Source organism: Callospermophilus lateralis, chromosome 17 (genome assembly GCF_048772815.1).
Source record: "Callospermophilus lateralis isolate mCalLat2 chromosome 17, mCalLat2.hap1, whole genome shotgun sequence".
NCBI lineage: Eukaryota > Metazoa > Chordata > Mammalia > Rodentia > Sciuridae > Callospermophilus > Callospermophilus lateralis.
The window spans coordinates 49,169,912-49,193,506 of NC_135321.1; positions in this window are offsets into that span (position 1 = coordinate 49,169,912).

The following is a 23,595-nucleotide window of genomic DNA, read 5'->3' on the forward strand; positions in this document are numbered from 1 at the left end:
ACTGTTCTTTAGAAAGGAACATCTAGAGATCTCTAGAGTTGTGTTTCTGTGCATTTCTTTCCTTCCCAACCTTCTGTCCTGCAAACTCTAACCACCTTACTTCCCCAGAACACTAGCTCCACCTTCTCATGTCTGAATGTCTGCTAGACTCTGCCTTGGTTTCTCCTTTTAAAAAAAAGTACTCTTTCTAGGCAGTAATCTGGGCAATCCTAAAATTCCCTCATTTTTTTAATCTCCCAGGAATCATTTTTCTTATCATTTGTTTCATTTATTTGTCTGTTTCCTTATTTTTTTTTTGAGAGAAGAAAAACTTGTTTCCTCCATTTTGATCAGAATGAAACCTAATAGTCACTTTTGATCTTATTTGTTCCCATCCATAATGTCTTTTCCACCCTTGTTCTCCTGAAGAAGTTTCAGCCTGGAACCTTCAAGAAGTACCAAGACAGCAGAATAACACCTCATCGTTTCTGCCTTCTGATATTCACACTTTTGAGCAGTTCTCTCCTACATTTTACTCGATTTGGTTGGTGTTAATAATAGCATATGACAGAAGGAATGGTAATGTCACTTCTGAGATGAAGTTAAAAAAGATCGCAGCTTCCTTCTTGGGTGTTTTCTTGCTTTCTTACCTCCACCTTCCAGATATGGGGAGAAGCCATGTTGAAGCAGCTCTATGAAGAGGACCCCCATTGTGAAGAATGGAAGCCTCCTGCTCACAGCCACATGAAATTGAAAGCACATTCTCCAGGCACAGTCAAACCTTTCAATGATTGCTTCCCTGAAAGTCAGCCCAGTTATAACTTCATGAGAGACCCTGAGCCTACTCCCAGATTCATGACCCTGAGAAACTCTGTGTGGTAACTACTGTTTCATGTTTCAAGCTGTTAAATTTTGGGGCAATTAGTTACACAGCAATAGGCAACTAACACATTGATTGGACAGATTCTGATGACGTACACAGGATGTTGGATGTTCACTGTGCCTACAGGATGACATCTAGTCTCTCACACGTGATACCCAGAATTCTTTAGTATCTGCCTCTTATCACTTCAGCCTCTTATTTTTACTACACTAGATCATCAGAGCTCTGCTTTATTCTTCGCAACTTGCTGGTATTATTCAAATAAATTATGTAATTGTTTTCTTCCCTCAATTGTTATTTGCTGAATTCCTGATTATCCTTTAAGACTCGGATCAACATTACCTCATTTTTGACCTTCCAGGGTATTTTGTCTCTTTCCCCACCGCTTAAGATTCCTATTTCAAGCCACATAGCCCTACAGTTTTCTTAACATTCTTGGTAATTCAAGACTAATTATTTCAAAGGTTACTTCTTTCATAAAATTTATCTCACAGCCAATGTAGAATTAAACCCTCATTGCCTTGGATACTCATCACTCTCTATGCATTCTACCAGAATATGTATGTCATATTTTTATATTTGCTTACAGATTTTTGCTTATTTTATTATTTTCTTCATTTATTAAATTTCAATTTTTATAAATGCATTCAAGATTTCTCACATTTTGGCCATGGTTCTTGTCTTACAGTAAGGGTCAAATAAATGTTGGTTGAATAAATTTAGTGTTCTTAGCTTTGTTATGTGTCGTTTAGTCTAAATGTTTGTTGCATAAGACCATAGTTTTGCTTTTTTAAAGACATAAATCTTTTCTTTTAAAATTTGTTATTAATTTATAATTTTATTTCATGATTGTCAGTGTGTGTAATCTGTATATTTTACTCCTTTAAAAGTAAAGGAGTTTGGGGCTGGGGTTGTGGCTCAGTGGTAGAGCGCTTGTCTAGCATGCGTGAGGCACTGGATTCAATTCTTAGTACCACATACAAATAAATAAAATAAAGGTCCATCAACAACTAAAAAAATATTTTAAAAAAAGTAAAGGAGTTTACTTTTAAAGGAGTTTTTACTAGATAGGGGTAAGCCATGTAGTAAATACTTTAGGCTTTGTGAGCCATACCGTTAGTCACTGTTACAACCATTCCCCTTTGCCATTGTAGCCATAGATCATATCTAAATGAATGGGTGTGCTTTGTTCCAATAAAACTTTATTTATAAAATAAAAAATTATTGAGGTTTTTCTCTGTAACTAGCACTGGAATTAAAAAAAGAACAATTTTCAAAGTTTTCAAAATACTATTTATTTTTATAAATGTTATAGAGACACTTGAAAGGACACTGTATTCTTTGCTCATAGGAAATACAATATGAATGTGTTTCAAAATAAGTTATTTTCATCATGTATACATTTATTATAATTTCATAGACTGGGAGAAATACCTCTCCCACTATACTTATGATACTTTCAATACCTCTTTGTAATTATATTAGGCTTTTTTTGTATATGTTTTAATGCTGTGTTGCTTAATGTGTAATACTTCACATCTTATTTTTTTTCATCAAAATAAAATTACCATTTGCATACTATTTGTGTAGTGACTAATTTTTTTGGAATGGGATCATACTTTTACATTTACATGATTATTGATTGTATGTAGGCAAATTGCTGCCTAAATTAGGTGATAGTGAAAAGTTGCCTGAACTTGGAAATAAGATTGGCTCATGAAAGTTAAGTTTAAAAATACTCATATAACTATTCAAAACAATATAATAAAATGTCAACTTATAGAGAGAATGGCTTTCTAGATAGAACATCCTTACTTTTTTATGTTCTTAATTTTGATTCATGTTTTATTATTCCGGAACACACCACAAATCAGTTTGTGAAATAGTTACATGATGCAATCATTTGCTGAAAAAAAAGACGTTTTACTTTCATAATGCTTCTTTCTGTGTATTTCTGAGTTTGCAGAACATTAGCTACTTGACTTTACAGCTGAAATGTTAGAAAATAATTGATGATTCATTTTTAAAAAGAATTGAAGGATCTCTAAAATTATAATGAACGTACTAGAAAAATTTTGTGATAGGCACAAAATTGATTTATCATTTTTAGTATATCTTACTATCATATAGGACAAGGACATTTACACGAGACTTAACAATTGGGTTGAGGTTTGGTTTAGTTGATTTTGTGCATCTCTAAAGTTCTGAACTCAGAAATAAATGCTCATAAAAGTTCAATAGTAGCACCTTATATCACTTTATACCAGTTCCTTAGAGGAGTCTGAGACTTAAAATGCTTTTGATTTAAAAATGAATAGAATAACCTCTTTTTTTCTTATTGTCAATACTCCAAGAATAGAAAATGATGAAATCTCTATATTTCTCTGCCATTGACCCATAATTTTTATGAGTACTTTATCTCAAGCTAAAAAAAAAAACCATAACCAGAGTAAATAGTCATCTCTGTCCACAGTGTTCTCTTACTACTCCAAAAATACTTACATGAAATCTGGTGATTTTTTAGTCTTGCTCTGTAGATGGTTGTTTTGAAAAAGGATTTAAGAGGTAGAAGTTGATTTAAAGAAGGAATATGTACATAGAGTAGCAAGACGGTAGCTAGTAATCAGATTTAATAACCTCAACTCTTAAATATAGTCAAGGTTCTCAGAAATAGAGACAAAACCATAAGTGAATAATTAGTGCAGATGAATTTCATCTGTCAAAGTCTCCATGTTATGTATTTGACTCCACTAAGTCCCTATAGTTTCACTTAGTGTCCATTTCTACTTTAGACAAAGTACTGGCAAACATTTTAAAAGTTGATAAAACTAAAGAATTAAGAGAAGATGATGGCTAGCTTGACAGCAAGGAAAGAGATAGAAACTTATAAAATTAGATACATAAATTAAAGACACAGGTTTGAGTTCTTCAGTGTAGGTCAGTGTCTTTTGAGAGGGTCATGTTATTTCACAATAAACATTATTTACATATTCACATAGATTATTTTATGGTATAATATTTCATAAGGATTAGCCCAAAACATAGAGAAAGCACAGCAGGAAAAGTTTTAAGCAAAGCGTTAGCATAAACCCGGGCATTCACCTTTGTGGGTTACTTCATTTTGTCATGATAGACAAATGAGTTGCCACACAGGTGGATTCACCATTGTGACTTTTTGTATGCTGTGAGCTCTTTGTTTAAAAGCTGTTGTTTCTAGATGATTTGGAAATTGCCTAGTTCTATTATGCTGTGGAATGGAAACTTTCCCATTGGCTTCACCCTTTTAGAGCCAGGTCAGGTGGAAACAAACAAGAGTTTGGTGACTTTATAAATAGAGATGAGTCAACAGAGTCCATTAACAGAACTGTCCTAAATTTTTGCTTGGGACTCACACTAAATCACAGTTTAGAGTTTGTACCACATGGACTAATGTCAGGGCTAAAATAAAAAGAGTAAAAACCATATATGTTTATAATTGAAGCTATAGGAGAGACAGAGAATTCATTTTTTGTATCTGTAATTTGATTTGAAAATTATTTCATGGTGACTCATTGTCTTTGATGATTGAACATTTTTAAAATTTAAGCAATTCAAACATCTGAGTATTTGGAACCATGAGTATTTAATTTTGTATGTGGAAAAATTGGAGTGTAAAATTTTGTTAAAATCTAAGATATATTGTTACCAGGATAGGAGATATTGTTTGTGAGAATGAACAGCACTGGATGCCATTACAATACATTTTGTTAATAAAATTATTTTTTATGCCTTATTTTAGTTTGTTATAGAAGGTAAGAAAGTAATAATTTTAGGTCCTGTAACACATAGACACATAGACACACACACGCGCGCACACACACACACACACACACACACACACACACACTTTAAGATGAAAACCTACCATTCTTTTGGATTGCATTGTGTTTGATTGGCATGTTTCTCTCAGCAATTAATTTAGCATCCTGCTCTTACTAAGAATTCAACAAAGATTTGTGTATCATTTGACTTTTTTTTTTATAACAAAACCATTTGTTCAAAAGGATAGGTAAATATTTGAGTAGATGCAAGTATTATTTTAAACCATGAAAGGTAGGGTATTACATTCTCACAAACACTTTTACAGATATTTGTGGAAATCCAAGGAACTATAAGAGTTAATACTCAGTGGGAACATTTTTCCCAACCAATAACATTCATTGCATTTTCCTGTGTATCTCACAGTCGCTCTGAGCTCAGCCTGCCTACTAATTGAGTTCCTTATTTAAATTGTGAAATGGTTTCTTAATAACTTCTTTAATTATTTAGCTATTTAACAGAGCTTGATCTTTTTGTCTAGAAGACAGTGACGTTACAACTGTTAGCACATGATCCTAAGTGCTGGCATTATTTCTACTTAATGATAATAACCCAGATCTCTAGTAATGTTTTCATATTGGCATTTCACTTGCTTTTTTTTGTGTTTGTTTATTTGTGTTTTTTGCTTTTGTGTTGCCTTGGTACAAAATTCAGAGCCTCAACATATTGACGTAGGCTATCTTTAACCACTAAAAGCACAGCTTAGCCCCAGACTCATTTATTTTGAATTAGGCAAGGTTGGCACCATCCCTGCATAGATGAATGGCTTTTGACTAAATTGTGCTCTGTTCTCCTCAATCGGAAACAGCTTTTTCTCCCCCCCACTGAACAAACACTGTCACTTTTATTACCGACATTTAATGGGTCCTCTTGATGCTACCCCTGTGATTACATATTCATTTACTACATGCACCGTGACAAATAGGTTTCATGTCTGGTTTCCTTGTGATCATTTCCAGATAACAATCTACAGCCAGCTTGTTTCTGAACCCTGACCCTGTGATATTGCTTGTTTGGTGTTGTCTTGTTTGTTAATTTGCTCCTTGATTACACAGCTCTTAAGCCTAATACATTTCCATCACACACTGTAGCAAATTTCTATTATCTTTAGAACCCAAAGCCACATCAACACCTTGGAAATACTATAACAAGCTTCTTCAGTGGGATGGGGGAAGGGAAAATGTTGACTAAATTCTTAGATTTTATGTCCCAGAGACTTGGCAAGGGGGCTGATATGCCCACTGAATCTGTTCACAGCCAAGTATTTTTTAGAATCTTGGAATTTCCTTTTTTGGAATACTTCATTGTGTGGACCCATTGGAAAGCTGATAAAACAGATTGCCTCTAAGAGAGTCAATATAAAAATAGTTTTCAAGAATGCCTGCCACCATCTGTGTTGTCTTACCTAGCAATCGTATCTGCATCTCAGATTGAATTTCAAATTAATATGCTTATAAATATTAATCGAAGGGAATAAATTAGATAAAGTGTAAAAGTGTGCATGAATATGATAAATATAGATATACATATACATTTTAACACATACACAGTTTTGGCTGAGAATTTCTTTTGAATTGGCAGATAAATTTGATTTGCTGGTTCCTTTGGAAATATGTATTCATCAAAGTACATATAAGAGTTTAAAAATATTCTCTCTTATTATAGCAGTTTTTAAAGTCAAAGGTTAATGATAGAGACACACGTCAAACACAGCATCCTCGATGACTCACAAAAGCACTTAGAAATACATTTACTTCTGGGTGACGTATGAATGTGCACAGGACATACAGCTACCATTTATCGGGACGCATAGAGGGAGAAGAGAAAGAGAAATTATTTATAAGGCAGAGGTCAAAAAGTCAGGCTGCTATGGTATGAGGGTAAAAGCTTTACTTGTCCAAAATAATATCTGAAGGAAAACAAATAAGTAAACATGCTCATATTTGGTCCAAGTTGCGGTCCTAGTAAAAGCTAGTCATAGTTTCCTTTTAAAAATGTACCCCTTCTTTTAAAAAAGAAATCAGTAGAAATGCAATCCCAGAAGTTCCCATCATCTTGATTTATTGACATTGAAGCTCCATGCCTGGAGAAAATCTGAGAACCTTGTTACATAGTGCTTATTATGAGTTTTCCCATGTGTTTTTCTAATTAAAATGGTTTTCTTTAGCCTAATATTTGCAGGAGAGATATATTTGGAAATAAAGTGTGATAATCTCTTGGTTCTTCATTCACATAGTTTCATTTCCTACACTGTATAAAGGGCTTTTAATTGGACAACCTAAGAAAGATGATCCTGGGGGGCAGTGACACTAGAACATCCACAATCTCCTTCAATTGTCTAGAAAGAAACAACTGAACCATATTAAAAGTTGCTCCCCTGCTTTTTCTTTCCACTTACTATTGTAGGTTTATTTTATTTTATTTTTAAATTGATACCTCTTATTTTTTTTCTTTTAATATGGTGCCGGGGATTGAACCCAGGGCCTTGGGCATGCAAGGCAAGCACTCTACCAACTGAGCTATACCCCCAGCCCTATTGTAGTTTTACTGCATAGCTAGATTAGGCAGTTAGATCTAGCTTGGTATGTAGGAATGAACAGATTTCTATTGGGTATTGACTCACTCATGCCAAGAGGACTATTCATGGAAAAGAAATCTCTACTTGCATAGAATCCTTTAAAGGAGGGCAACACCCTTGGCTCCACTATTAGAGTTAAAATCTAAGAGGCAACACAGGAAACGGATACATATTAGTAGGTAAATTCTCATCAAGTCACCTCTTAAGAACCTGTTTAGAGAGAAGAGATATACAAACAAATGAAAACCTCGGTTCTTACAGCAAAGCAATGAAGGGGCCACAGTGGGGTGTTATGGTTTGAATAGGAAAAGGCCCATCAAGCTCATGTGCTACAGACTTGGTCCTCAATGTGGCAATGTCCAGAGGTGGGAATTTTAGGCAGTGAATGGATTATGAGGGCTCTAAACTCATCTGTGGATCAATCCATTTGATGGATTAATAATTTGAATGTGCTATTGGAGGATGTGGAAACTGTACACAGGTGGAGCATGGTTGGAGGAAGTAGGTCACTGGAGGTATGCCCTTGGGGACTGTATGTTGTCCCTGGATGCTTTTTCTTTTTTTTTCTTTTTGTTTGTTTTTCTTCCCTGGATCCAGGAGCTGACTAGTTTCCTAGTCAGCTAGTTGTTCTGTGATATTTTGCCTCACTTCAGGCTCAAAGCAATGGAGCTAGTTAACCACGGATTCACACCTCTGAAACTCCGAGCCAAATTAATCTTAAATCTTTTCTCCTCTGAGTTGTTTTTCTCAGGTATTTGTCACAGTGACCACAAGCTGACTAATATATGGAAAAATGCCACAAGGGAGCTTAAGATATATTGAGAGAATTTCCATTACTAAGCTTATTCATATTCAAATATAGCAATTTCTAATATGTATTCTCTGTTTGGAAAAATAAAAGAAAAAAGTCTAAGTAGGTTGATGTGAGTGTGTGAGACAGAGAGAGAGAGAGAGAGATGATGATGACGATGAGAAGATGATCCCAGAATGATGTTATCTCTGTAAACAAATCAAAAAAATACTTTTTCAGAGCAAGGGATACCTCCTGTAAGCATAGGACATACGACTTAACAGGTGGGGAACCTAGAACATAGTCTCCAAGCCTGCACCCTGCTTGTGCATCTGGAGCCTGCTGCAAACACCTAGAGATAACCATGTGACACCTGTGGTAGGAGAGGCCCCTCATCTCCCACGTGTGTGTTCAGTGATCAGAAGAACCTAGAAGAATGCACCTGAGGCAGAAGCTAGACTAATTATCAGAGCCCAGCTTGATCTGGGCTCTGTATTCTGCCTGAACTGTCTCATACCTGATCTTTATCTTGCTGTCTATGATCACATTGGGGAAGCAATCTCCAGCCTACCTACACACATTTTTCAGAAATGCAAATCCTTGGGTCCTGAACTTGAACTCCTGAATGAGGGTTCCTGATGATAGGCCTGGACTTTGGGTCTTTTAAAATCTCCCCATGTAATTAGAGGGTATTGTAAGGTTAGAAATCACTATTTTTTTAAAAAAATATTTTAAATTAATTTTTAATTAAAAATTTTTAATGTTTAAAAATTCCTGTAGGCATAGATGAAAAAAAATGATATCCAATGAAAATATCTTGGTTCCTTAAAGCAATAAAAGCATTAATATTTTGAAATAATGCCTATAAAAGTAGTTTTTGTTCTATTAAAATCTGTTCTTAACTTGTGTCCAGTTTCAGTAAAAAAACTGGCGATTGACCATGAAAAGAAAAATGTACACAAACAACTTTAATATAAATATTTTATAAGGAGTTTTATGTTTAGTACTTATAGAGTAACAATTTCATATTTTGATTAACTAAAAATGCCTCAGACTAAATTCATTAAATAATAGCAGTTTTGAAAATGACTAATTGCCACAAAATAGGCATTTCACTTTATGAATGTGATGTGCATACAAGCCTGTTTACCTAAATGATGTTATTATGTGAAAGAATATGACATGTATCCAGAGGAAAACTTCTTAATGGATTTTTTAAAAACTTGTTTTATTCTTACTGCTAGTTAAATGTCTTCAGAAAAAAAAAAAAAAGTGTTTCAAAGTACATTTAATAAGACCTGAAATTTTCTTTCTTTCTTTGGTACTGGAGATTGAACCCAGGGGTGCTCAGTCACTGAGCCACATCCTCAGCCTCCATTTTTAAACATACATTTTATTTAGAAACAGAGTTTTGCTAAGTTGCTTAGGGCCTCACTAATGTGCTGAGGCTGGCTTTCAACTTGGCTATCCTCCTGCCTCAGCCTCTCACGCTGCTGTGATTATAGGCATGCACCACTGCTTCTGAAGGAATTTTATTTTTTAAAGATAATGGATATATACAGTGAATACATAATTATCTATGTTAAATTTGAATATTACACTAATATAAAACATTTATGAGGTGATATTTGATATAGGGTAAAGAGAAAATTGGCTGAGGATAACTATCTTAATAATTTTAGGTACAATAAAAACAATTTTAAAGTATGTCTAACGATGAGTGGAGGTCCACATGTAACGTGGATATTTTTTTCTTTGGAATGCTGTATGATCACAGATCTGGAGTTTGTCTGCAAGTCTTCTGGTTCCTCCTGCCAAAAAGATGTGGATGGGAAGGGGAACAAAGAAGTCAATTGAAGAACCATTGTCCATGGAATAATGTTGGGAGTGAGGAGGGCTCAGACTATGGGGTCTACTGGGCAGCTCAGTTGTGACTGAGGCAGCCATGGACACAGGGTTATTTTCTTTGTTTTTTAAAAATGTTTTAATTAATGTATTATACATGGTAGCAGAGTTCATCTTGACATAGTCATACACGTGTGGAAAATAATTGGCTCCATTTAAATCCCTAGTAAATTCCATTTTTCCTCCCCTCCTACCTGCCCCTATTCTGCTGATTTACTTTTCATCTACTTAAATCTCCAGCCCTTTTTATATTTTATCTTGAGACAGGGTCTCATTAAGTTGCTTAGGGCCTCACTAAATTGCTAAGGCTGGCTTTGAACTCGTGATCCTCCTGCCTGAGTCTCCCAAGTCACTGAGATTACAGGCATGCACCACTGTGCCTGGCTATTTATTATTTTTTTAATTATGCTTTATAGATATACATGGAGGTGGAATTCACTGTGGTATATTCATGTATATACATAGAATAGTTTGGTTAATTTCATTCCACTGTCCCTTCCTTTTCTGGTTCATCCTCCCTCGCCCTCAACCCCCTTCCTCTACTCCACTGATCTTTCCCTCTAATTTTGTGGGATCCTTCATTTGTTTCTCCTTATTTTGGTCTAGCTTCTACATATAAAAGAAAACAGTCCGTCCTTAACTTTCTGTGTCTGAATTATTTTACTTAGTGGGATGCTCTCTAGTCCCTTCCATTTACCAGCAAATGCCATAATTTTATTCTTTTTTTTTGATACCTGTGATTGAACTCAGGGGCACTTGACCATCAAGCCACATACCCACCTCTATTTGTATTTTATTTAGAGATAGGGTGTCACTGAGTTGCTTAGTGCCGTGCTTTTGCTGAGGCTGGCTTTGAACTCGCAATCCTCCTGCCTCAGACTCCTAAACTGCTGGGATTACAGGTGTGCGCCACTGTACCTGGCCCATCATTTCATTCTTTATGGAGGAGTAAAACTCTATTGTGCATACATAACACATTTTCTTTAGCTGTTCATCAGTTAACAGGCTTTGAGACTGGTTCTATAACTTGATTATTGTGAATTGCACTACTATAAACATTGACATGGTTGTACCACTACAGTATGCTGATTTTAGATCTTTTGGATAAATACTGAGGAGTGAGATAGCTGGGTCATATGGTGGTTCCATTCCTAGGTTTTTGAGCAATCTCCATACAGGTTTTCAGAGTGAATGTACTAATTTACAGTTCCACTACCAATGTATGAGTGTTGAGTGTACTTTTCCCCCTAGCATTTTTATTATCTGTATTCTGGAACCTCCTCCTCCCCACTGGGAACAAGAAAAGTGGGGTGGAGCAGTCCAGAGAGCTAATTACTCCCTGGGAATGGTATACCTGACCCAGGATTTAACACAGCCTCCAAGGGAACTCAGACAAACACTGGAATACTGGAGAGGACACTTCAGATTCACAGCTGCAAGGCAGTGAGATCTCAGACACAGGTGGGACAATGGTGGGTAGCAGAGGGGAATGGTGCCCATCCTTCATAACCCTGGGTAGTAAGAGCTCAGATACAGGTGGCCCCACCCAGGGTTTCTACCTGGGGCCCAAGCTGGGGACTCTAATGACTACCTGGGCTGGAGAAAGACACAAGGCTCAATGAACAGATGACTAAGTTTTTTTATAGATGGGGCTTCTGTGAACGGCAGAGTAAGACAGCACAATAGGAGTTGATGCAACACCCTTCTTGAATGGTGGCATCTGAAGGTGGGGAGAAGTCCTCCAGTGGAACAGGTGGAGGTGGGAAGCAGTAGCAACGCAGAGGTCCTCAATGGAGCAAAGATCAGACAATAATAACACTCACAGAGCAACATCCTGTATTTTGCCCAGACCAATGGACTGAGGCAATGAATGCTCTGTACTGGGCAGTTTGTCTTAGAAGAACAAAGGGTAGAGTCTTCATAACCAGAGAACAGATGTCCTGTCCTGAGGAACTGGAGAGGCAGGCAGGAATTGAGGCAGGGATGACCTGTTTGTATATCTGGCTTCTGGCTCATAGCTCAAGGCTGCTCTTTACAGCCAGGTATTATTGGCCACTTAACCCCAGGTTGCTCAGTGCCTTCCCAAGGGCATTTCTCTGATTGCAGGTGGCCAGATGAGGCTTTTGCAACTTGTGTCCTTTAGACTTTCATAGACATGCCATGTATTTTTTAAAGAGGAGATGGAAAGAATTTCCCCAACCCCCCCTTTTTTTTCCCTAGTAACAGATACTTCCAGAGGCTCATAAGGAACATGAACCTAATAATGGGAACATTCTTTAATTCATCACACATATTGAGTAATCACTATACGCTGCCTTTGACACTATCATGGTGAGCAAATAGTTAAATAGCTTCTGACCCCAGAAAGCTTGAAATCCCATGGAGTGGGAGATGATCATCAAAATATCACACTAGTATATAGGGACCTTGTTATCTATGGTGACTGGTACTAGAATAGTGACACCTAATATGAATATATACTTAAAGTGGGGATTAGTGAATAGTGGGGGTATTAATTTTTTATTGCTGTGTAATAAATTATCACAAACAGTGACTTAAACAACACACAAGTATTATTTTACAGGTTTCATGGGTCTAGAGTCTGCGCATGTTTCTTTGGGTTCTTTGTTTAGGGTCTCACCAGGCTTTTGAGGTGTTAGATGGAGCTATAAACTCATATGGAGCTTAGGGTACTCTTCCCAGATCTCTAGTTATTAAAAAATTGGTTATAAGATTAAGGTTGCTGCTTTCTTGCTGGCTGTCAACTGGGGGGCCAGTTCTCAGCTTCTTGAGCTGCCTGCTGTTCCCTACCATATGGCCCTCTTCACAATATGGTAACAAGAGGATCTCAAAATTCTGATCTCTCCAACTTCTGTTATGTGCTCAATTGATTAAGCCAGACCCACCCAGGATATTCTCTATTGCTTAACTCAGTGTCAAATGAGTAGGACCTTAATCCAGCTGCATTAGATGGCCAAAGAATTTTGCAGATAAAATTAAGATCTTTCACTTGGATTTTTTTCTGAAAGTTATGTGAATCTTTAAACAACCATTTGCCTTTATTCTTTCCAATGAATACTATTTGTTGATTTCCTCTATCAATTTGGGTGCCAATGTTTTCATATGCAAAATTTTATGTATACTATAAAATTGACTATATTTTTGTGTTATGTTATTCAAGGTATTTCATTGATTTGACTGTCGGTTATTGTTATAGAACTATGATGCTTACTGGTGAATGTTTTTGCTTCACAATATATTTTAAGCCTGGAAGGACAATTCTATCCTCAATGCTTAAAAAAAAAGTCATAGCTATTTTTACTTATTTACTCTTACAAGATACTTTAGAATTTATTCATCCAGCTTTGGAACAATTTTTACTAACGTTTATATAACAACTGAGGTAAATATGTAAACTGATTTTGGAAATTTACATCTTTAGAGTATTAAATATATCTATTCAGGAACATGACCTCTGTGTGAATTTTAAATTTTGTGGTTTTCCTCATACAGGATCAAAATGTTTTTGTTACATTTATTACCAGTTATTATATATATGAAATGTGTATATAAATATGTATATGTATGTGTATATAAATATGCACATATGCAAATATTCATATGTATGTATGTGTATATAAATATTATATATAAAATATGTGTATATAATACATGTGTATCTCTCTCTCTGTATATATATATATATATATACACACACACACACATACCAGTATGGGGTATGTGTGTATGTGTGTGTGTGTGTTTGTATATGACTGCATTTTTTTCTCTGTTTCACTTCTAAAGGATTTTTGTTGGTATTTTAAAAAAAAACATTTCTTGTGTATTTTAAATTTTTGTGTATTTTAAATTTTTCTTAACTGGATTTCACTAAGTAGATAATAAAATCATCAGCAAATTATGATTCCTTTTTTTCTCATCTTCTACAATTGATATTTTTTGTGAAATTTTTGGTTTTATTGCATTGATACCTCTAGAAAGATCTGTAATGACAGATGTGAGGGTGGGGAGTTTTAAATTTGAGTCCAACAGAAGTTTATGCACTTTTTCATGATGTCTGATTTTGGCTGTTAGATTAAGGGAGATGGCCTGCATCCTGTTCTCTGTTGAGTTGCTACGGTTAGAAACCAGGGGTTTCCTTTTCTGGTGTTCTCCACCCACTTCTTCCAACTTAATTAAATTTACCAATACATTATCTTTCCTACTTGAGGTAGGAAGACATCTAAAATAACTTGTAAAATATAAATAAGTTTAGGTACAAGTCAGATCCAATACAACAATGATTTGAGAGAGGACAGGGCCTGCTTTTTCTAGGATCTTCTTTTCCTGAGAAGGTGACATCTGGAGTGTGACCCGAATGGAAATCAAAATGAGGGATCTGAAAATAGATCTCCTGGATCCAAATTCTACCTCTGACCCACCTGTTGAATGGTGACTTGCTGTGCCTCATTTCCTCATCTATAGATGGAGATAATAAGTCCTCCTTCATAGAGTTGTTGGGAAGATTAAAGGATGTCGTGCCCAGCAGAGCATGCCCCTCAGATCTCTGACCGGAGGGAGTGCTATTGATTGGCAGCCCATGTTGCTGCACTCTGAGTTCATTGTCACGTTTGCCCTGGCAGACCCACTCCTGGGGGACATTGGACTTCCCTAACAGATGACTTTGCACTGAGGGGCTTAGATAAGGTTTTTAAAGAACTGACAGGTAACTTATGATGCACACACCCTTTTCTTCCTCTCTTCCTCTATTTTTTTTCCTTCACCTGGGATCATGATCTGACAGCTCTCTCAGTTTCCAGTTTCCTCCCAATTTTCTCTTATACAAGTTTCCCCCATGAATTTCTCACATGTTCAATTCAATCTTGGCTTCTGCTTCTTGAAGGACTCAGGCTAACACAGATGAGTGAATATGTATTACATTATTTGCATAGGGTTTGGCACATGTTAGGTCTTGATAAATTTGGGATTTAAAAAAAAATTATTAACTTGTGGAAAGAGCATTTTCCCAGCTGGAGGAATGATGAATGCCAAGGGCCCAACCTGGGAAAGAGGTTTACAGATTCAAGGAAAAGAAAGAACAAGTGGATCCGAATCACAGTGAGAAAAGAGAACAAAACAAAATGAGCAGAGAGCAAAGCAGAAGCCAGATCATAGAAGTCCTTGGAGGTCATTTTAGTTAATTCTATCTGCCTGCCTGTCTGTCTGTCTGTCTGTCTGACTATCTATCTATCATGTATCATTTATCTGCTTTATAAAACCATCTGGCTTTTTTTTTAATAGAGAATGGACTGCAGGGAGAAGATCATAGGCAGAGAAACCAGATAGCAGCCTATTTCAGCAGTTCAGATGGGATATAATGGTGGCCAGGTGGATAGAAAAGAGGAGATAGTAAGATTGTTTGCCAATGAGATTGATGAAGTAGTGGGAGAAATTGATGCAGGAGAAAATTGTATGCACAAGGTCTTTGAGACAGCAAGATGGGATTCAGAGTGTAAGTGGAGGGACCAACCTTGTAACAAGCAGGGAGATGGAATGAGTAGCAATACAGGTAAGTTGGTGGAATTGATAAGAGAATACCTTATGCCTTCTTATGTATGGCAATGGAGAGCATGGAGTATGAGCAGTATGCTTCCAGTACTGAGGTTCATGTGGTGAGAGATGAAAATCAGTCTCCATCAGAAAGGTTTGCCAGGATCTCATTGTCTTCAGGGTGCTGTCAGGATGGAGTAAGAAGGCGAAGGAAAGAGCTTGGAAAGAAAGGAATATGGGTTCAGATTGGGCTCTGCAGAGTCATATGGAGATACCTGGGGTGGTCTACATGTGGCGCTGGAGGGTTTGGCTTTTGGAGGTGACAAGTGAAGATGAGAAATGGTTTGGGGTTATTTACCTCTAGAAACTCAAGAGCTGTTTAAGGACTTAGAGCAACCAGTCTGTATACAACTGGAGTTATACATATTATGAATGATTTTGCCTTTTTTATTTTTTGTATTGGGAATTGAACCCAGGGGCTTTTAAACATTGAACTACAACCCTAGGCATTTTAAAAATATTTTATTTAGAGATACGGTCTCACTAAATTGCTTAGGGCCTCACCAAGTTGCTGAGACTGGCTTTGAACTCATGATCCTCCTTCCTACCTCAGACTCCCAAGCCTCTGGGATTACAGGCATACACCACCATGCCTGGCGGCTTTGACTCTTTCTTACTTTAATTATAATAGAGCACAAGCAAAATACATACATACATACACAGACTCACATATGAATACATGTGCACTTCAAATGGGCACGTGATATTCCATCAAGTAAATTTTACACAAGTGCAAAACTGACTAGTTTCTAATTTCTTGTCATGCACATTAATTTTTTTCCTTCCATTGTTAGGATTCTTTCTAAAGTACAGTTTACCAGGTTTGGGTTTATTGAGCGAAGGCCTAGGAACTTTTTTTTTTTTTTTTTTTTTTTTTGGCTAAGAACATTTTTGGCTGTCGAAAAGATCTATTTCCAAAAGGATTTTTTTTGTTTTGTTTTACACTTTTATCAGTAATGTGTGAAAAGGTCTGCTTCACAGCAACTCCTCTGTGGGCTTCTAGACCCAGAGGCAAGGCGGTACAAGGCCAGCTGGTTTTGCAATCTCCAATTAACAGTTCTGCTCTTTACTTATTTAAAAATATTTGGTGCCAAAGATCAAACTCAGGGTCTCATACATTCTAGGGTCAACTCTGCTTGCTGGGAAAATTGGAGAATTTGAAGGAGGTTGCCCCTCCCTTATCTTCCAGGGTGTAGTTTTATTTTAGGATGTAGATTTATGGTTTGATATAAGGGCGTTTTCTAGTCTTTTGAAATTAGTGTGGAAGTGTGTGGCAAGCGGTGTATGATTCTGACCCATCTTAGATTTTTATTACCAATTTTGGGAAGGATATATATATATATATGGGTAGGTTTATAGACATATACACATACACATATCCATAGGTGTTTAAAATGTTTTAAAAAGTCTGGAGAAAGGATTTTTTGTGTGTTTCTTCATTCCATTTCATCTTTATGGAAGTATTTGTATGTAAGTTCTTAAGTGCTATGATTTTGAAAGACAAATATATCTAGTTTATTGGTAAAACCCAGGGGTTTGTCAAACAATAATAGAATTTGTTGGTATTTTAGTCATGTTGACAAGTAACTTCATCCAGCCTTAAGTTTTTCTTTCTTTTCTTTTTTTTAAATAGGAAAGTAGAGCCTAGATGCTCTAGGTGGCATTTAAAAATTTTTCTCAATGAAAAAGGATCTAAGATTCATGTCAGAATCCATGGAACTGGAGGGGATTCAAGATGGCAGTCCAGAGGGAGGCAGCAGGCAGCAGGCAGCATTCTATGTGGCTCCATAACCCAGGTCTCAACTAGTGGGAATACTGCTTTGCTGAGAGCTATAGAGGATCCCTCCACAGCTGATCCTGTGCAGGAATAATGGCTGCAGTGCTGCGGGGCCTTGGGCCTCAGTGTTATAGCAGGACTCCCGACTGCTTGTCCACACAGGTCTCGTGGGTGCTTCAGTGGGACCACCGGCATCAGCACCAGTGCAGAATTCCCAGATGCCGCTCCCACGGACACTCAGCTGCTACCCATGGGCAGGAACTCTGGCAACCACTCCAGTGTGGACCCCCATGTATTAATGTGGGGGCTCCTTCGGTCGCCTCTATCTTGGACTCAGCAACTACTTCCATAGCCCCCTACTTGGAGTAGCCTGTCCACATCTGGGGACATCACAGGCTCTGAAGAAAGTGGACAGTTTACCAGGTTTGGGCTCTTTGTATGCCACAGAGCTCTCATCTGGACACATGCCATCACCTGGCTCCCCCCACCTGAACTGACACCCCATTGCTGAAAGCAGCTGCCTCCATCTTGGGTCACCTCCATCGTCATCTTTAGTCGGGGCAACTACCATTTTGGAACACTGGATAGTCAGGTACCCATAGTTTCTAATTCCCCTCCAATCCTCAGCAGCTAATAACTCTGCAGAGTGACTGCCCAATATAAAACAGCCCTCCGTGACAGGTGCGCAGCCACTAGAGTGCAACACACAAGACCCTGGGAGAGAAATGTTCCTGATTAGGAAATAGAAAGGGAGAGGGTAAGGGAGATAAACTTTAGAGACTAATTTAGAGGGCAGGAACTGAGAGGTCTACAGGCGAGATGAGGAGATAAGACCTGGCACCCACATCATAGAAACAGACTCCAAAAGAGATCCTTGAGTGCGGTCTCCCAATGGGATGGCAGGTGCCATACTCCACCTCCAGGTGCCCTGCACCCAAGACCAACTCTTACACTGTGGTAACCCCCACTATCCTGAGGGCAGAGATACTAACTAAGAACAGACAACCCCACCTATTGGATGAGAAGGAAGGCAGGAAAGATACTAATGGCCTACCAAAACAATCCTTGTTTCTTCCTTCAAGAGGGAGCACTTCCAAACTCATTCTACGAGGCCAATATCACCCTGATTCCAAAACCAGGCAAAGACATATCAAAGAAAGAATACTTCAGACCAATGTTGCTAATAAACATAGATTCTGGCAAATCAAATACAAAAACATCAACAAGATAGTGCAGCATGATCACCATGATCAAGTAGGGTTCATCCCAGGGATGCAAGGTATGTTCAACATATGGAAATCAATAAACATAATTCATCACATCAATAGACTTAAAGATAAGAACCTCATGATCATCTCAATTGATGCAGAAAAGGCATTCAACAAAATACAGCACCTCTTCATGTTCAAAACACTAGAAAAACTAGGGATAACAGGAACATATCTCAACATCATAAAAGCTATTTATGCTAAGCCTCAGGCCAATATCATTCTAAATGGAGAATAATTGAAAGCATTCCCTCTAAAAACTGGAACAAGACAGGGATGCCCTCTTTCACCACTTCTATTCAACATATTTCTTGAAACACTGTCCAGAGCATTTAGACAGATGAAACAAATTAAAGGGATATGGATAGAAAAATAAGAACTCAAATTATCACTATTTGCAGATGATATGATTCTATACCTAGAAGACCCCAAAAATTCCACCATAAAACTTACAGAACTAGTAAATGAATTCAGCAAAGTAGCAGGATACAAAATCAACACCCATAAATCAAATGCATATCTGTATATCAGTGACAAATCCTCTGAAAGGGAATTGAAGAAAACCACCCCATTTACAATAGCCTCAAAAAAAAAAACAAAACAAATTTGGGAATCAACCTAACAAAAGAGGTGAAAGACCTCTATAACAAAAACCACAGAATGCTAAAGAAATAAATTAAAGAAGACCTTAGAAGATGAAAAGATCTCTCTGGCTCTTGGATAGGCAGAATCAATATTGTCAAAATGACTATACTACCAAAAGCACTATACAGATTTAATGCAATTTCAATCAAATCCCAATAACATTCCTCATAGAAATAGAAAAAGCAGTCATGAAATTCATCTGGAAAAAATAAGAGACGCAGAATAGCTAAAGCAATCCTTAGCAGGAAGAGTGAAACAGGTGGCATAAGTATACCAGACCTTAAACTATACTACAGAGCAATAGTAACAAAACCAGCATGGTATTGGCACCAAAATAGACTGGTAGACCAAAGGTACAGAATGGAGGACACAGAGACTAACCCACTTAAATATAGTTATTTCATACTAGATAAAGGCACCAAAAACATACATTGGAGAAAAGATAGCCTCTTCAACAAATGATGCTGGGAAAACTGGAAATCCATATGCAACAAAATGAAATTAAGCCCCTATTTGTCACCATGCACAAAACTCAAAGTGGATCAAGGACCTAGGAATCAGACCAGAGACCCTGTGCCTAATAGAACAAAAAGTAGGTCTAAATCTCCATCATGTCAGATTAGGCCCCAACTTCCTTAATAAGACTCCTATAGCACAAGAATTAAAATGAAGAATCAATAAATGGAATGGACTCAAACTAAAAAGCTTTTTTTTTCAGCAAAAGAAACAATCAGTGAGGTGAATAGACAGCCTACAGCTTGGGAGCAAATTTTTACCACTTGTACATCAGATAGAGCACTAATCTCTAGGATATATAAAGAACTCAAAAAGCTAAACACCCAAAACAACAACAACAACAACAAAAACAAAAACCAAAAACAAAACAAAACAAAACAAAAACAAAAAACAAAAGCCAAACAACAACAATAACAACAACAAAAACCAAACCAAATAGCCCAATCAATACATGGGCAAAGGAACTGAAAAGACAACTCACAAAAGATGACATATAATCAATCAACAAATATATGAAAAAATGTTCAACATCTCTAGCAATTAGAGAAATGCAAATCAAAATTACTCTAATATTTCATCTCACTCTAGTTGGGATGGCAGCTATTAAGAACAGAAACAGGTTCCTGGTCCATTTATTGACTGCGTTACTTGTTTTTTTTGGTGCTTAGCTTTTTGAGTTCTTTATATACCCTAGAGATTAGTGCTCTCTCTGATGTGTGAGGGGTAAAAATTTGCTCCCAGGATGTAGGCTCTCTATTCACCTCACAGATTGTTTCTTTTGCCAAGGAGAAACTTTTTAGTTTGAATCTATCCCATTTATTGATTCTTGGTTTTAATCCTTGCACTTTAGGAGTCTTATTAAAAAAAAATCGGGGCCTAATCCCACATGATGAAGATCAGGGCCTATATTCTTCTATTAGACGGAGAGTCTCTAGTTTGATCCACTTTGAGTTGAGTTTTGTGCATGGTGAGAGATAGGGATTTAATTCCATTTTGTTGCATATGGATTTCCAGTTTTCTCAGCACCATTTGTTGAAGAGGCTATCTTTTCTCCAATGCATATTTTTGGCACCTTTGTCTAATATAAGATAATTGTAATTTTGTGGGTTAGTCTCTGTGTCCTCTATTCTGTACCATTGGTTTACCAGTCTGTTTTGGTTCCAATACCATGCTGTTTTTGTCACTATTGCTCTGTAGTATAATTTAAGGTCTAGTATAGCGATACCACCTGCTTTACTCTTCCTGCTAAGGATTTCTTTAGCTATTCTGTGTCTCTTATTTTTCTGGATGAATTTCATAATTTATTTTTTTATTTCTATGAGGAATGTCATTGGGATTTTGAATAGAATTACATTAAATCTGTATAGTGCTTTTGGTAGTATGGTAATTTTGATGATATTAATTCTGCCTATCCAAGAGCAAGGTAGATCTTTCTATCTTCTAAGGTCTTTGATTTTTTTCAGGGTTCTATAATTTTCATTGTATAGATCTTTCACTTCTTTCATTAAGTTGATTCCCAAGTATTTAATTTTTTTGAGGTTATTATAAATGGGGTAGTTTTCCTCATTTCCTTCTCAGAGGATTTGTCACTGATATACAGAAATGACTTTGATTTATGGGTGTTGATTTAGTATCTTGCTACTTTGCTGAATTCATTTACTAGTTCTAGAATACTTTTCAGAAGAGGATATACAGCCAATCAACAAATATATGAAAAAATGTTCATCATCTCTAGCAATTTGTAAAATGCAAATCAAAACTACTTTAAGATATCATCTCACTCCAGTCAGAATGGCAGATATTGTGAAGACAAAAAACAATAAGTGTTGGTGAGGATGTGGGGAAAAAGGTACACTCAGACATTGCTGGTGGGACTGCAAATTGGTGCAGCCATTATGAAAAGCAGTACAGAGATTCCTTGGAAATCTGGGAATGGAACCACCATTTGACCCAAAGGAACATATTAGTAAGTCTATATACAAAGGATTTAATATTAGCATACTACAGATACACAGCCACATCAATATTTATAGCAGCACAACTCACAGTAGCTAAACTGTGGAACCAACCCGGATATCCTTCAGTAAATGAATGGATAAAAAAATGTGGCATATATACACAATGGAATTTTACTCAGCAATAAAATAGAATAAAATCATGGCATTTGCAAGTAAATGGATGGCATTGGAGAAGATAATGCTAAGTGAAGTTAGCCAATCCCCCCCCCCCCAAAATGCCAAATGTTTGCTCTGATATAAGGATGCTGACTCATAGTGGGGTAGGGAGGGGGAGCATAGGAGGAATAGATGAATTCCAGATAGGGCAGAGGTGTGGGAGGGGGAGGGAGGGGGCATGGGGGTAAAAAAGATGGTAGAATGAAATGGATATCTTTACCCTAAGTACATGTATAAAGACACAAATGGTGTGAATATACTTTATATAAAACCAGATATATGAAAAATTGTGCTCTATACATGTAATATGAATTGTAATGCATCCTCTTGTCATATATAACAAATTAGAATAAAAAAATAAGAATCCATGGAACTGCATAACCTTTTCTATTGTTTCATTTATGTTTCATGGCTGGTCTTTCATTGTTCTGACTTTAATTCCATCAGTCACTTAAAAAATACCTGATTTTTCCACCTCACTGTACCTTATGCATACATTGGAAATTTAAGTTTTCTTTTCCTTTATTATGTTGATAAATGTCATCTTTTTGAGTGATCATTTCTAAAGTCCAGTCCCCATACAAGTGGGATTATTTCAAAGAGTTTCATTTAACTGAATAGTTTTCTGCCCACCCTCTGTATGGAGTACAATTCTGGTTTGCCTTAGCTTGTAACTTACTAATATGCTCCTGGTTTCCAAGTATCTTTTGCTTTATCTAAAAGTCGACTGCATTTTGATAACCTCACATTGAACTCTTCTATGCTGTGTTCTATTACTTTTAACTTCTTTGCCTGTGTATTTGTGAAGAAGGGAAACACATGCACTCACAAAAAAGTAGGTATTTTGAATTGTTTGGATAGAAAAAAATGAATTTTAATTCGTTTTGCCCCCATTCTTAGTTTAATCTTTCATGTGATCAATGGCTTGTGTTAGTGAGTTGGTAGTTGTGTGTAAAGGCCGTGACTTCAGGGCAGTAATGTCTGCTTAGAATAATAACCACATGATGGAGATTAGTTCTATTAAAACTGTGGGATGAATTACACAGTATCTAATCTGAAAAGTCTCAGAGACTCAGAGATTTTAGCATATGGGATGGCTGGCACAAAGGTAGTTAAAATATAATAAATGTTATAATGGTGATATACGTAATATATCAGGATCATCAAGATGAAGTACCCATGTCTTCTTGGAATGTTCAAGGTATATTTCTTTGTGGGTGTGATGTTGAATTTTCTGAAGGAGAGTTAAGATCTCAGGGCAGGTAATCTGGGAAAGGGCATGCTAAACAGAGGCACAGAAGAAAGGGCATGCCAAACATGTGGCAGCATGAACTCAGTAGACATATGAGGGTCAGGGTATGAAGGGTCTTGTGCACCCTGCTTCTACCTGAGTCGCTATCCTTCGCTCATTAATGCTTGTCTCTGGAATACTTGATTGTATTTTGACTTCTTTAGTCTTTGGGTTTCTTTTTGCTTTGTCTACACTCACTGCTTACTTCTCTTGGTGTTGGTTGATCTCAGTTTTTGTCTTTCTTGCTGGAAGCTTAGTTTATCTATTTTTGGAGCTACTGAGTCTTGGATGTTCACCTTGAAATATTCCAGGAAGTAAGAGAGT